The following is a 17,236-nucleotide window of genomic DNA, read 5'->3' as shown; positions in this document are numbered from 1 at the left end:
AAAATTAACTTCTAAAAAGAGAAAAGCATGTGTCAAATTATTCAGTACACTGTAAGAGAATAATTTTTCTTACTCATTGTTTTATCGCTTGTCTAAATTTACAAGCACAATTACATTTCCTTTAGAATTTATTATAGCAATGAAAATTAAACCTGGGCTCTAATTCAGGTTTTAAAATGCCAATTCAACAAATCTCTTAAGCACATACTTAAATACATCTCTTTTCACAAAAACTAAATTACTAAATCATGTGCTTAAATTCTATTTTGTTAATGAATTGACAGCTGGGGCAGAACCTCAGGATTTTATCCACGTCAAGCTGGAGTCAATGGAACAAAAGCACCTGATTTCAGTTGAGTTTGTCTAAGGTTCCAAACACATCTGACTCATTTCTGATCAGAGGCAGCTTCTTGGAATCATGAAGCTTGTGAGAACTGAGAGCATTTAACCTGTCAAAAGAATCTGACTGGAATAGTCTACTGTGATATCATTTCTACCTGGAGACTTAAGATTGTTTTTTGTTAGAAAATGTCTAATGTTTTTACATTGATCTCTAATGCCTAGGCCTGTAGTACAACTATTTTTATACAGTTATGATTGCTAAACCTAATGTGTACATGTTGAAATTTACAGTGTTTGAAAAAAAGTTTTCATTTGGAAAATAAAAAGAGTGAAAATATTTTTCTTTTCCTGATTAAAGTTCCACTGGGCAAACTTGCAGAAGAGACATTCCTAGGAAGTTGCTTACCAGGTAGAAATCAGATTCCACCAAGGCAGAACTTAAAAAGCTTTGAGGCATGAAAGACACTAAAGAGAGCTGTCACCTGTGTTTTTTTAAGCCTTCATCCTTTACCCATTGGTGGTGTTTCCCAAAACCAGTCTGGTGCTGGAAACAGAACACAGTGCTAGATGGTGGTATGTACAATAACTGGTTTTATGTTCCTATTCAGACCAAGAATTAATGTTCTAGTTGCTTTTTCTCTTAAATTATTACCATGTTTCCAAATACAAGGATATAACAGCACTGCCTTCTCAATATTTAAATGAAAAGCTAACAGAAGACCTCATAATATTTTCCTTTGAGACAAGTTAAAACTCAAAACAATAAGAACTTTGATAACTTAATAAAGAGCAGAAGAGTTTTAACAAACCCAGTTTCAAACAGAGTAGCAGTAAATGATGTTTTATACTAAATTGAACTTCTCTTTTACAGTAGGATAGGATACAGTAGGTTAGGATAAATAGTGGAAAGGATCATCTTGACCCTTCACCTCCAGTGGTAATAGTTGACAGCAGAACAGGTTATTTTACAAGTCTTTCTGTTTTAATTGTTCTTAGAATCAATTGTGAGGTGGAGAAATTTGATTTCCCAAAGGTAATGCTTTTGTCAACATTGCTACAGGTGGTATGGATCATAGGAAAGGCTGTGAAACCCTAAATGAAAACAGTTTTCCATTGGAACTTTGGCTTTCCTTGAAATCTAGACACTGATGGTGTGCTGATTCTGTCAGATTTTTAGCAGCTGAAATTCAAAGCACTTAGACCTACACTGGTGCTGTTAATTTCAACTGTATTTCTTTATTTTGGAATGGAGACAGTATTAAATCTCTCTTTTGATGTTATAGAACATTAAATATTTCAGTAAAAATATTTTTCTATTCCTAAATGGACTTCTTGATTTCTGTTCAAAACTTTTCCTTCTTCAAACAGAAATGTATGCTTCAGGGTGTTATTTTATCTTAAAATTTCCTTTTTTTTTTTCTTTTCTTTTTTCTGAATAGTTTCCTTTTAATTTGAAGAGAAGGTTGTGAAAGGAACAAAATGCATGTTATACATTGGTAATTCACTAATTACTAGGTGTGTTGTCAAGCAGCACTCTGAAATATAGAAGGTTAACAGATCTATTTGATGAGTCTGTACAGGCAAAGACAAAATCTGGAGTAAATCAGGCCAGATATTGAAATGTGGAATGTTTCATTTCCCCACACATCCCTCTCCTGAAAGCTTCCACTGTTCTATACAATTTATGTTTTCTAGTGATCTTATCTATCAGGCTTATCGTAGTTATGAACATGGTAGTTCAGTAGTTGTTGTAAAAGATTCTATTTACACTTGAGAGTTATCTACAGACTGTGCCCTCCAAGAACTGTGTATGATTTACCTGCCTCTAGCCACTCAGTTTTAATTCGTGCAACTTGACCAGGAGGACTGATGTAGGAAATTACTGAGGGTGCTTATTTGAGATTGTCTAGACTCATGAGGATTGCAGAGGCAATAATTTTAGTCGATAATATGATAGTTATGTACATGGAGTAATTCATATCAATAATTCAGTATAGCAACAGATCTTTAATTTACTGTTAGAAGGGAGCATTTCCCATTTGCTTTAATGTTGTTCGTGTGAGTAGCAATGACAGAGAAGCTAAAATGGTTGTGACTTCAGTCAGAGCACTGTAAGTCCATAAGCCAATGTTTGGATTATAAAAGCATGCATCCATTGAAGAGAATTTTATTACCATTCATTAAAGAAGAAATTACCTTATAAGCACTATTGCTCTCTGTAACTCTGTGTTCAGCCATTGGATTCAACGAAAATGGTTTTGGAGTATGTTTATTAACCTTGACAGCATTTCTTTTCCACTACAGAAAGAAGAAAAACAGTTTCTTAAATATTTTCTTGCTAAAATTTGCTGAAATGCATGTAGTCAGGATTTCAAAGAGTTTTTCAGTTTTATAAATTTCTCTGGAAGAAAACAAACGTACTATTTCAACCACATCTAATTTACATAATGCCTACAAAATACCAATTTTCAGTGCAGGAAAAACCAAAACAGAAGTGTTCTAAAAGTCTAATTTACATAATACATGCAGATTTAGCAGTTCTGCACAGTTAAACTGGTCCAGTAAAACACTTCAGAGAATCAACATCTTCAATCTGCAATTCCCAACACCTAAAAAAAGAGCTTATGGATTTGTAGCATTCATTATCATGTAATATTTGTAATATACATTATCACTATTTATATTTTTCTTTTCTGTGGACGTTCATTGTTAAGTTAGACAGTACTTTTTTCTTAGGGCTATTATGAAAGCTGAATGACATTTTGAATAAAAACAACCCGATGAACTATGATATAATTATTTTCCAAGTTTCACTGAAACTGGAAAAAACAAATTTCTTCTATTAAATGATGCTGTTAGACACTACTGCCATCTGTTTATAGTAGAACTGGACCTTAAGGAAAGGATTATCTCCTTTGTCAGATTCTGCTCCAACAGTTAAGAAACCTGAACAAGAATCAGCAGTGAGCTGCACAAACAGCTGATAACCATCTCTTTAAGAAATGCACTTTCAAATCTTCAAAGAAAAAGAGAGAATTATCCACTATGAGAAACTTTACTGATTGCTTTTGTATTCCTGCCTCTCCCATGCATCATAAATATATTATTGAGTTTGGGAAAGAGCTTCAGCTTTTTCTATCTGATAAAGAAAAAAAGAAATACTTCTTACTTTTATTTTTTCCTATTCAAAATTCAGAACAAAGTGGAACTATAAACAGTCATCTTCTTTCCAGGACAGACAAGATTGTTTCCAGCATATGAATAAGGCGATATTTTGATCTGTATCTACAGCCATGACAATACATAGGTTTTTCTGTGCACAGTTCATCTCCTCTGGCTATAAAGTATCTTTAATTTCCATTTTCTCAAGTTATACATGAGGAAAAATAAAGTAGTCCATTCAGAAACTTATGTATTGTAAGTGAAAACATCATAATTAGATATTTGTGGTTTTTAATTATATGACCATTACTTCAATATGCTGTTGAAGTCAAGTATTTTTCGAAGGAAATTTGGAAATATTAACTTTAATGCTTTCAGATAAAATTATCAGTATTCCAAAAATCCTACAAATTTTATCGATGTAGAAGAAATCCTTTCTGATAGAAAAATACTGTTATGATGACTTGATAATTTTAAAATAAACCCCATAGCCCCAAATTATAAGGTGATAAAATTGCATATTTTATAACCATCCCTTTAGCAATGTTAACATAGAAGAGAATGAGAATGTGCCTTATGTAAGTATGGATACTCTGCAGCTAGACTATATATATGTTTTTTCCAGTATAGAATGCAGGAATGTGGTTTTCCTCCTTTTTGTAGTCAGGAAGAAAGATTCACCTTGATTATCTATTTTTAATCAGGTTTACAAGACATTTATCATTAAAAATGCAACTTGATTTCACATCCTAGGGAGACTTGATGCATTGTGGCAAATTTGAAAAGGATATAGTCTTCTCAGATGCTGCTAAGCCTAATACCTAATTTCAATGTTAGGTGCATGTCTTACAGTTGAATTTAAAGTTTCTTGCAACAGCTCTGTTATTCAAATCTTCTTTCTCATAACAAGATCATTTTGGAAATGGAATATCCTTCTTACAACTATCTGAACATGCTGCCTATAATAATTCTTTTTGCTGATCCTTTCCACCAGCTGTATAGGGGTCAGTGTGTGGAGATCTCATAGAATCATAGAATCATAGAATAGGCTGGGTTGGAAGGGACCTCAGAGATCATCGAGTCCAACCCTTGATCAGCTACCGCCACAGTCACTAGACCATGGCACTGAGTGCCATATCGAGTCGCTTTTTAAATGTCTCCAGGGACGAAGAGTCCACCACCTCCCCAGGCAGCCCGTTCCAATGTCTGATCACCCTTTCCGTGAAAAAATTCTTTCTAATAGCCAATCTGAACTTCCCCCGGCACAATTTAAGACCATGCCCTCTTGTCTTTTTGAGAGTTGCCTGGGAAAAGAGACCAACCCCTGCCTGGCTCCATCCTCCTTTCAGGTAGTTGTAGAGAGCAATGAGGTCTCCCCTGAGCCTCCTCTTCCTCAGGCTGAACAGCCCCAGCTCCCTCAGCCTCTCCTCATAGGATCTGTGTTCGAGTCCCTTCACCAGCTTGGTTGCCCTCCTTTGGACCTGTTCAAGGACCTCAATATCCTTCTTGAACTGAGGGGCCCAAAACTGAACACAGTACTCAAGGTGTGGCCTTACCAGGGCTGAGTATAGGGGCAGAATCACCTCCTTGGACCTGCTGGTGACGCTGTTTCTGATACATGCCAGGATGCCATTGGCCTTCTTGGCCACCTGGGCACACTGCTGGCTCATGTTCAGCTTCCTGTCAATCCAGACTCCCAGGTCCCTTTCTGCCTGGCTGCTCTCCAACCACTCTGTCCCCAGCTTGTAGCGCTGCATGGGGTTGTTGTGGCCAAAGTGGAGGACCCGGCACTTGGCCTTGTTGAAGCTCATCCCATTGGAGTCAGCCCATCTCTCCAGTCTGTCCAGGTCCCTCTGCAGAGCCCTCCTGCCTTCCAGCTGATCAACACTTCTCCCCAGCTTGGTGTCATCGGCAAACTTGCTGATGATGGACTCAATCCCCTCATCCAAGTCATCAATGAAGATATTGAACAGGACTGGGCCCAGTACTGATCCCTGGGGGACACCGCTGGTGACCGGCCGCCAACTGGAAGCAGCCCCATTCAGCACCACTCTCTGGGCCCGGCCCTCCAGCCAGTTCCTAACCCAGTGCAGAGTACGCTTGTCCAAGCTGTGGGCAGCCAGCTTTCTCAGGAGGATGCTGTGGGAGACGGTGTCGAAGGCCTTGCTGAAGTCCAGATAGACCACATCCACAGCCTTCCCCTCATCCACCAGGCGGGTCACCTGATCATAAAAGGAGATCAGGTTGGTCAGACAGGACCTGCCCTTCCTAAACCCATGCTGGCTGGGTCTGATCCCCTGTCCATCCTGCAGGTGCTGTGTGATTGCCCCCAGGATGATCTGCTCCATAACCCTGCCAGGCACTGAGGTCAGGCTGACGGGCCTGTAGTTTCCCGGGTCTTCCTTCCGGCCCTTTTTGTGGATTGGCGTGACATTCGCCAACTTCCAGTCATCTGGGATGTCCCCAGTGAGCCAGGACTTCTGGTAGATGATAGAGAGAGGCTTGGCGAGCTCTTCTGCCAACTCTCTCATCACCTTTGGATGGAGTTCATCTGGTCCCATAGACTTGTGGGGATCCAAGCAGCCCAGTAGATCACTGACAGTTTCCTTCTGGATTGCAGGGAGAGTGTTTAGATTCTTGTCTCCTAAATTACCTTTATTGCTAGCGCTCCTCGCCTCTAAGGTGAGGCTCTTGTGGTGCAGCTGGTTAAGACCCAGTACTGCAATGCCAAAAGCCCCAGGTTCGAGACTCCACAGAGAGCCTCACCTTGGAGGCGATGAGCGCTAGTAGCGCAATAAAGGTAATACAGTGCTCGAGAGTGAGCTAGTCTGTGGCTGTGAGTTTCACCTTTTCTTGGCCCCCTGGTCTTGCACATGCTCAATATGGGCCCTGCCCTAATTGGGCACAGGTGGATTTGATACCGGCTCACACCTACTTCTTGGTAATCAGAGGCATCTGATTGCTTTGTTCCACTACAAAACATAGCAATGGAAAAGAATTTTGCATTTGAATTAATAATAATTTGCCACTGAGCAATCTTTCTTTCCATGATTTCTTCCCCTCCATTCCTGAAAATGCAAGATATTTTTTCATCATTCATTCTTTCATTTTTCATTGATGCTGATCAGAAATTTTGTTATTTTGAGAAAGCTTTTTTTAGAAGTATAAAATCACTCTGAATAAGACCCAAATAAAATATTTGACATTTTGCTCTATGTAACTTGTTTTTAAAAGCTACTTTATGTTGCAATAAAAAATTTAGAAGAAAAACAAAAACCAAAGACAAGAATGAGGTTTTTTTCAATTTTTTTTGCTTGATTTTTTTTTTAATGTTGGATTAGAACACAGGTTTGAATGTTGTTTCCAAATGTTAATCAACTCAGCATAGCAATTATAACAAAAGTCATCTTTATGAAATAGGTTTTTTATTTAAGATACTAACTACTATTTATTGCCATCTGAGAAGAATTAAGATACTATGCTTCAACAGAAATTCTGTTTTACCAGATGTCACAAAGTTACCTGCTGTTTTTTCTTTATCAAAGAGTCGATCTTCATTTAACACTAAGTCTTTTGTGGTGTTACTTTTCAATAGGAAATCTTTGTTGCAAAGGAGGCTTTAGGAAGCTATGAAGGCTGTTAGAGATTTGTTTTCTCTGCTTTGATCCCTATGGAAAGGCAATTTATACTACAGATTTATATATATTTTCTTAAGGGACATATGTCAGACTATTATTTCTGGAAGCAGGGATTACTTCTAAGCTATTTTGTTAAAGTGAATATCAGAAAATAATAATTAAGCCTCCCCTGCAGTCTGCAGCAGAGGGTTGGTTTAGGGTTCAGATCATCATCAATGCTATTTGCAGAAAAAGACAGCAGCATTTATTTATTTATTTTTTAACCATTAGTTATATCATTGAGGAAGTCATATGATAGGATGATGGTATCTGTGAGCTTGCAATCAAATTTGAGTGTGTTGTGGTGTTCTGCATAGACATATGCAAAATGACAAGATTAAAGTTACCATAATAGGAGCAAAAGGTGAATTTTCAGGCATCTGTGGCTGCATGATGAATGATGAACAACACTCAGCTGAAGACAGTTCTGCTGCCTGTGGGGGCTGCAGTCATGTGCCCATGATTGGAGGATGGGTGCTTTTTTTTATTTAATTTTTTAAAACATTTTGCACCGCATAACACAGCTCTGCGTATGTTCTGACTTCAAAAGGATTCTGTACGTGCATAAACTTGGGCATGGGCTAAGTGTTTGAGGTGATATTGAAATCTGCTCTAGCCAACATAGGAGGACAGGGGAGAACCGAAGAGACAAAGATAAAATATAGAAGACCTTGAAGAAGAAAGAGAAGTGTGTGGGATATCAGCCAATGTAACTTGATGCAAGGAGAAAGGTGTTGATTGACTTCCACAAGTGTCTTGGTTCACACTGAGTATTTCCTCTTTGTATGAATGTTAACACAAAGAAGAGAAACTATTTTTTCCTGAATGAATCCATGTAAACAGAATACCGGTTTAGAAGTCTTTTTTTGTTTGTTTGGGGGTTTTTTAGTTACTTTAAAATGCTGAGGCTTCCAGAGTATGTATCTCCACACTCATATGAAGCTTGTGTTTTCATTACTGTTCTGAGCAGAAGGAGACAGATGCATGATAAAAATAGTTTTTCAGAATTCTCCATCTCGCACTGAGATTTTGTTTTGCTTCATGAATTTTAAACCAGTCAAAAGCTCTTAGACATTTCAAGAAAAAAATGCTATCATCTGCTGTATTAAAAATGTTATCTTTATGAGGCAGGAACAAAAATCAACCTTAATTTGAAACTTCCTTAGTTATGTTCTTTTTCTTCTTTCCTCTGAATTCTATGTGTTGAGGTAGAAAATTATTACATAGCATAATTGATAATTGATTCTGCTTTACAGATATTTTCCTATATTGCCATGTCTTCACATTTTGTGTATTTCTTTTGTATTATGGAAAATATGGGTGTTTTATAGATATGTTTTTTTATTTAATTCAAAAGAAATCATGAAAAATACACCTCCTTTAAGAGGTATGATTATGTTTAAAGATGAAAGTGGTGTAATAAGAGTAAAAGGAACTTTTGCGGTTTTTATTTGATTTTTTTTTTTTTTTTTACTTTTTCAGGATTGTACTCTCACTGAAAGTAGCATATGTATATAAAATTCTAGGGCTATGTTCAGTTTCTAAGCAAATACAGAAATTTGTACATGTCTATCAATATCTACACATTACTGGAGTTGTTCCAATGTGCTGGTAGTGTTTCTTAGGGCCTACAGCACTGCAGGTCATCTGAAAATGCTGTAAGTCTGGGCAATCGATATTTCTTGGTTTATGAAATTGGCATCTAGTAATAAGAAATGCCTTGTGGCAGAAATCATTAAATATGTACAGAAAGCCTTTTCCTATGAAAAGTTTGTGCTGAGCTTACGGCATAGACGAAGCCCTCATGGTAAGAAATGAATTTTAAATTTTGTTCTTAGGACAATGCTGTGGGATTTCTCTGTCTCACCTGGGATACATAGGTAAGACCTAAGAGATTAGAAGCCCCACTTTCAGACATGGTAATTTTAGACAGGGTTATCCTGAAAAAGTTGTTGGTGGAGAAGCCCCTGGAGTCGTGCTCTCAGATGAGGAAGGAGGTGTCAGTGCCTTCTGAAGAGTCTGAGTAGGAAGCTCTGCAACAGGAGGAGTTGTCATAGCTCAATGGAATTCTGCTGTGTGGGACAAGTCACCCTTCTTGGCTGCTGTTGCAGAACATTGCTGACAAAACAGAGAGAAGGGAAAGGACAAGTGTCTGGGATCTATAGAAAAAGAGTTGAAGGATTCTTAAAATGAAGAAAAACTGCAAAAGTGGAAAGGGCCAGCCCAAGTCTCTTGGGTCATCAGAAAACCCTTGCCTTTGGAGACTATGTTGTGTATGTAGAAGGAAAATTAGAACGTACATCTTGTACTGCCTGCAGTGTTTTCCATATTTCCTTTCAGTGTTCAGTGCACTATTTAAAATCAGCTATTTCATTATTTCATTTTGTCTTTGAAATGTATTCTTTTGGATTAAAGGATGTATAGCATGGCATGGGGATGTGGTTTGTTAATAACTGGAGACAAAATTTTGATTGGCCATGGAAAAGTGATATGTGTATGTGGAGCCATCTACGTAAATGAGCCACACAGTGGGTGTGATACAGTGTTCAAAATGTATGTTTTTTAGCTTTTTCTCTTGTGTATGGGCTCAACACAAGTCTAACTAGTTCACTGTAAATCCAGATAGAGCTCTGTTGCAGCAGTTTTCCTATCAAATTACAAGAAAATATGTAGTTCAGGTGTCATTCCTCTTAATAATGCAACCTGGCAGCCCTGTAATAGAAAGACAGACTTTAGCTTTTAAGGTCTTCTTACATTTAGGTTCTGTAAATGGAAATAGACTGGAGAAATTAATTATTATATCAGAATTAAATCAGGGAGATTTTGTATGAGCTTGGCAGGCTATTCAAGGCTGCAAAAGCTCTGTGTCTCTGATAGATTTTTTAAAATTTAATTTAATATTATTTTGTTTTTCATTTATGTAATAGATATAGAAAAAGAGAGGTTCACTTGAAGTGACAGGAATGATATCAGCATGTTAACTAAATAGCAAATTCAAAATAATTGGAAATATTTGCTTTATGAAAATGCTTCATGAGATGGTTTCCACTGAACATATTTTTTCCAAGGTAAATAGGAATTTATTTTGGAATAAATTTAGAAGAACTTGTGTAAAAAAAAAAAAAGATAGATGCACATTGTATACATATTCCTTCTAATTATGTCCAGAAGATCTTATCCTAAGGGACAATTGTTCAACACAAATATTGTTTTGTTGTTTGCTATTTTCTCACAAGAATAATTTAGGTCTGAAGTTACTGTCTATAAGTTATACCTATATGATAAAATCACAGTGTTGCTAAGAATATTCTACAGTCCATACCTTGTCAATGAACCAGGACTGAAGCTACTATTTATAGGTCATTGTCAAGTGAAGAAGAGGCCTTCAATAAATTTATTTCCTCTAAAGAAATAAGAGAGTGAATACTTAAGAGCTGACAAAAGCAATGCACCATTCAGTTTGTCTGTGAAGTAGAATTTATGTTTCATTTTTGAGACTGAACATTTTCTGTTTGGGTACAGAAAATTATGTATTTATCATTTTGAAAAGCTCAAAGCCCTTATCACAAAATAGTAAGACTTTATGGAATTTATTATTTCCGTTACTGGGAAGAGCATTTACTTGCTTTGTTTTTTGAGCTTTTGTAATTTGTAGCAAAATAAATCTGCATTTTATTACTTCCATCATAATTTTGAAACAAGAGTAAATGTAACTTTCCACTTCCAGATCAAGGATAAGTTTTGCCCTTAAGATCAAATATTTGGTCTTGTTCAGGCTTTGCAATTTGTCACTAATACATCTAATTATGACACTGATAGAAAGACATGTTGAGTTATTGTTGCCATCTATATTATATTTAAAATTTAGAATTGCAAAGCTTCCTTTCTTTTAAAATGATATTTTTAAATCATCTTCCAGCCATATGCAGATAAATCATAAATTATCTTATCCCAGCATAAGATCACTGCAACTGGTTTTTATCTTTTTTAAAATAAATATTAAACAGCAGAAGTTTTCATCATTTCTTCTGGAGTTTCTTTTATAATTCCTTTTAAAATGATTTTTAAATTTATTAATTTTAACGCTTTGAAATACATATTGAACAAACAAGGACTTTTTCGACTTGGACAATGCTCTGACCCAAAACTTATGAAAATGTCAGACTTTTCAGGTCTGTAAATTTTCACCCCATTTCAGTAGGGGGTGAAATCTCTAATTATACTGAGAATGATGTTACAGATACATTTAATTACCTATTCATTCACCCTTTTCATAATCCAGGCTATTCATCAGACATCAGACAAGGAACCTTGGCACACTCAGCTGGTCCTAGAAAGAGTTAGCAGCTGAATAAGAGAAAGTCCTGGTGTGAGAGGCCATGGCTCTTCAGCCAGGGGTTGTTTTCCAAAGACTCCTCTGACTTGGGTCCTCAGTAGCCAAAAGTGGATCACCTCCATGTCTCATCACCTGTGAAATCTGCACTGGCTATGTGGATTGTTCTGGAGATTTTGGAGGCTGAGTTTTTCTTCTTCTTCTTAGTGTGACTATTTAAAGACATAGCAGGATACTCAAGTAGGTGTGGGAGTTGTTTTTGTATGGCTAGTGTTTTTAGCTGTCCTCAGTGAAATTTTTTTCTTTATTTTTAGTATGATTCCTCTTTCTTAGGTATCTCAAAGCAAAAGCAGGAAGCATGACCTATGATGATGTCTCATTAAAAATATAGAGTTTTTTCATCACATTTCATGTGATAATTTGCCATTCAGTTAAAGAATAAAAAAGTACCAAAAATGTCAATTGCTCAGACAACGGAAAGGAAGAGAGCTGCTTGAAGCAACAGCAGAACAGATATTCTTTGCAGAAGTGACCTGACGCTACTATTAAAATTGCCAGCGTATTGATTTCAAGTGTTAGCTGGCTTCATGCATCATTAAGCAAGGGCTTCTTTAATGTTTTTGCAAAAAGACTCATTCCCTTCGACGTTGTACATATTTTAGTTAACTTTCAGCCTGACATTTAATTATAGTTATAGTTACATAGTGTTCTATTTCATTTCTGTATTTCATTTGTGCTGATCACATGCCTAATTTCGTGTTGTGATAGATGTTCACATACAATTTTAAGATGTTTATATCTAGAAAACCCCCTTTTTCATTTTTCCCTGCACTGCAAATTTCTCCACTTCAAGTTTACCTTAAAGCATTTATTCTAGCATTCTGCTCAGCTTTGTGTAGCCAATGTCACTTGGAATTCTTTATGGTCATCATTACCCCATTCAAATAACTGATAAATCTCTGAAAACAAGAATTTTTACCCTTTCTTTTATATAGTTCTAGACACAATAACAAGAGATAAAATATTTTCCCTGGGAACATTCTTAAGAATATCCAAGTTGACCCATTTGCTAGTCATTACTTTCAACATGTATTGTTTTTGATGGAGATTTCTACTATCATTTGGACACTTACCAAATGTATGATTTTGTACTCGCTACTTAAGATTCCCCTACTGAAAATATATTCCTTAGGAGTGAGGAAATAATATTAGCATGTCAAAGGATTATTAGAAAACAATGAATATGCAAATCTAATTTATTTTCATATTGCAAACACCTAACCTGAGGCTACAAGGGAAGCATAGTACTTTGATACATTCTAAAACAATTAAAACTTCCTCATTTCCTTGCATAAACAATGTGCCCACCAAACAGTTTTTACTGCTTGACTACACATAGAAATTAGCATTATCTGAAACCATATTTTCCTTATTTCTTACACATCTTGGTATTTCCAAGCAGTTGCCAGTGACAATAAGGAAAGGTAATCCCATTCTCCAATCTTCATTGCTATTTATCTAACGATATTGCATTACTTTTGATTCCTACTCTAAGGCCATTTCAATCAACTTTCTTCTTTTTATATATGGAGTACTTTGACTATTTTTGCTTCACTCTATATTGCAGAATAAAGATCCAAGTATAAACTGCACTGGAGATCTAATTTGTCTACAATGTTTGAAAAGTCTCCTGAAAGCTTGTTAAGGACTATCAACACCTTTTTCACAGGACTCAAACCGCCCTCCTACATTCTTTAATTATTTAGCATAAGGCACTTAAAAAGTGTCAAATTGTTTCCATAAATATTAAAGTTGAAAATATTTCTTCTGATGAGAGGAGAAATTGTCAAGCAGTTTTATAAATTCAAGGGAAGTAAGGGCTAGTACTGTAAAATTTGTAGCTCTGGGCTAGTAGACATCTTTTGCATTATAAGCAATGATTGATTTCTTTCAACCATCAGTGGAAACAGCAATAGGGAACAGTTTTCATTCACTTGTGATCTGATGCACTGACAATTGTTAAACCAAGCTTCTGTCAGATTTGTAGAATATTACTGAGGAAGATACTCAGTTTGAAGATTAGAGGGAATGCCTGTTTGTATAACCACATCTGTGACAGTTAGAGAATCAAGCCCTAGGCTGTGTTGAAGAATAGAAATAACAGCATCTTCATGAAACTATTTTGAAGCAACAGGAAAGCTTCCCTAAAGTGCATTTTTGCAACCCAGTGATAAAGTAAAATGTCAATGAATTTTAATTTTTTTTGTTTTTTGTTTTTTCCTGCTGATGATAATTTGCAGAGGTTGGGAATTTTAATTATCTTTAAATTGTTTTGTTTGAAGAGAATTTATTTAAAATATTTTTGCATCAGTTCTAGGAAGTGTGTTTTAATGCCATTCTTAAAAATGGTGAAGGATAGATCTGGGTTGCCATTGGAATTATAATAAATATTCAGCCTGTTATTGGCATTATCACTTACAAGTAGCTTTAGTTGTGGAAAACTACTACCCCTTTTTTAGGCATTACTGTTAAAGAGAATATATACATAGATATTTGGAAATACATTTTGTGGTCCCTGGAACAACCAGATCATGAATCCATTAAAAAGGAGAACAATCCCCATCAACTTCTTGGAGTCTGTCTGGAAATTAAATGAAACACCAAAATTAGTTTGACTGCAATGTATTGCTGCACCTTGATCAGAGGAAAACTGTGAAACAAAATATTACATCATGAGTCTATTTCAACCTACTACGGTTTTGGGAAGCAGTTGGGGTACAAGAGAAAACACCTCCCAGTCTGGGTTTTAAGTAGAGTACCTCCTTGAACCTCTACTCTTTTCAGTCAAATAACATTAACTAACTGCACATGCAGTAGTTTCTCACTTATATTTGGTTTGATAAATCTCAGGAAAGCCTTAGATGAGTTGTACTATGCTAATTAATTAGTTGATTAATTGATTAATTGATCATGTAAGATGATCAAGTTTTATTCCTCTAAAAAAATAATAAATTCCCATAGCAGATACCTATTTTGTTTCTCTTCATCTCTCTGGATTACCTTTCACTTAGGCTAAATTATGTGGTGTGGAATATATAGACATCGAAGAATGAAGATCTGACTCCCAGTTCAGGTTTTTGAAAACGTTATACCAGACTATAAAAGAATTTAAGAATGATGATTTTTAAGAATATTGTGTCACGACTGCACCTTTCAGCCTACCCATGGTAGGAAATCTGGTTCTTGACTGAAAGAAATATTTTCTAGGGAAGAAGTACAATTAAAAAGACTCACAATGCTTTTGAAAGGCTTAAAGATTTGTCTAAGTTATTCTGTAAATCAAAACAAAACAAAACAAAAAACAACCCAGGAGATAAGCAAGTCTTCATTCTTTTAAATAATTGCACTAATCATTGTGCAATTGTTATTGGGCATTGATTTCTACTTATGGAAGAAAAATGGCCCAATACCTAATTGGATACAGCTGGATACACTGTTGGGATTTATTTTTAGAATCCAAGAGGATAATGAGACATTTCAGACACTGTGGAACCCTTAGCAGGATTACATGAACTCACTAAATCTGTTTCAAAAATTGTGAATGACATGGTACACTGAATTGTAAATTATCTTCATAATTCATCCCTCCTGTATCTTCACTGATGTCAGTGAAACTACAGTGTTCACAAGAGATAGCATGTTTGAACCTCTTTGCAATAATACTTTCAAATCATGGCTTTTTGCTTTGTTTCAGAATGAATCTTAACCTTGATACTGATCCTCAACATCAAGTAATGTGGTGGTTGATCTTAAAGCTTTGTTGAGGCATGGAAGTGAAAAACTAGAGGTTTATCTTTAAATGATCACTTTTTTTTCACTTTTTGTTGTTGTTGGGTTTTTGGTTTTGTGTGTGTCTGTGTGTGTGTGTACTCAGCCCTTACGCAATCTAAATCCTTTCTCTGAACTATGTCTTTCTATAGTAGTCCTCAGGACTGCACCATCAATCTGATCCTTTCTTACTTATGGCCCTCTAGGATTTGCTTTCTTTCACATGCTCTCTATTCTTTAGTGAAGACATCTCACCACTCTTTATTTTACTCTTTATTTATCTTCAGAAAAGTGAAAATTAACTGAAGTGAGGCCAAGAATGTATTTTTTGTTGGTTTTTTTTTGGGTTGGTTTATTTTTTGAGCTATCAGAAACGAGAAGCGTAGAAGATACAATATGCAGATAGGGAGCCCTGACATTTCCCACAGGAAAGATGATGGGCAATTTATAGCAGTGTGATTGGTCTGTCAATATTTCAATCAAATCTTTTCTATAAAAGGTTGACTGATGATACAAGCTGTCATTGTGCTTGTCTTTAAACTTCAGAATCAGCTGACAGTGTTATAGTAGAGCTACATGAAACTGTTTTAAAGTAGGAGGGTGTAATAACAACTGTAAATTCAGCACCATAAAAAACTGTGTTCAGGTGATTCATGAAAGACACAGCTGAGACTGAGTCATCACTAGAGAAGACTACTGTGTCTGGTCAGAACTCTAAGTTGTAAGAACTGTCTCCTTGGTAGCTGAATGACAGGAAACTACGTTTTGTTTGATAACTTGGTACGTGTGCAGCAAACAAACAGGAACAGCCAGATAGTGGGAAAAGGTAAGAGAAAAATCATTCATCTTGTCCTAGTCTTACAGGGCAACACAGTGGTGCCAGAGCATCTCTTCCTGCAGCCTTAAAGGGGTTGGCTGGGTTCTTCTGCCAGCTCCTGAGAAAAAAGGTTGTTTTACAGTTCACCTGGGCCTCCAAGAGTATTGACTGGATGTTGTAAATTGCAACAACAAAATTGTTTCTGCTTTTGTTCTGAAAAACAAACAATAGAAATGCGACTTCTCTGTTTCTTGTCAAGTGGGCAAAATGATATTTAGAACCTGTTTAGTCCAGCAGTGATATTTGCTGTTGGGCTCTAGTGCTTGTCTTGTTTGGGTAAGAAGATGAATCAAAACAAATCAAACTGATCTCAGACTTTCCAAAGGTGATGCCTGCTGGTTCTAAAACCAGCAGAATCAGACAGCAGTACAGGGCTCAGACAAAGACCAGGCTGCTAGAGGGCACAAAAGGATCAGAAAATTAGTGTATCTCCTTATTTAGTAAGTGACCTTAAACTGAAATTTAAGGACCTGGCAACCCACAGTTTAATAAACTCAAAGAAGGAAGGAAAATAAATTAATTTTAGGAGAAGAATAATTATATCTTAGAGTTCTTCAGATAAATGAGAATGAGAACGTCATCATAAATAATTTTAATAAAGAGGAAGGAGAGAATATGCATTAAGAAATCATTTAAAGAAAATTAAAAGCTCTGTATGAAACTCAGATTTAAGAAGAAAATGTCAGCAAACAGAAACCAGATCAGGTTATAGAGGATAAATATAAAGTAAAGAAAAATACATGGAAACAAAATATGAAATCTCAAGCTAAGATGCAACTAATAAAATTTTTCAAGCATATCAAGAAATATTTATGTTATTAAGAAGATGAGAATTAAAGAATTGATCTTCTGCTGAGCACTGAGACAGCTGATGCTGAAAACTCTGAAATGTCAAATGTGTTTTCTATCAGTCCTTTAAAAAAATAATTCTACTCATTTTTGCAGGAATGTGTCATGCTCACTCTGAAACAGGAGATCAGGTGAGAAGTTTAAATAAATGAAATGTTTTCAGATTGG

This window comes from Calypte anna, chromosome 1 (assembly GCF_003957555.1).
Source record: "Calypte anna isolate BGI_N300 chromosome 1, bCalAnn1_v1.p, whole genome shotgun sequence".
Classification (NCBI taxonomy): Eukaryota; Metazoa; Chordata; class Aves; order Apodiformes; family Trochilidae; genus Calypte; species Calypte anna.
This window is presented reverse-complemented; position numbering follows the sequence as displayed.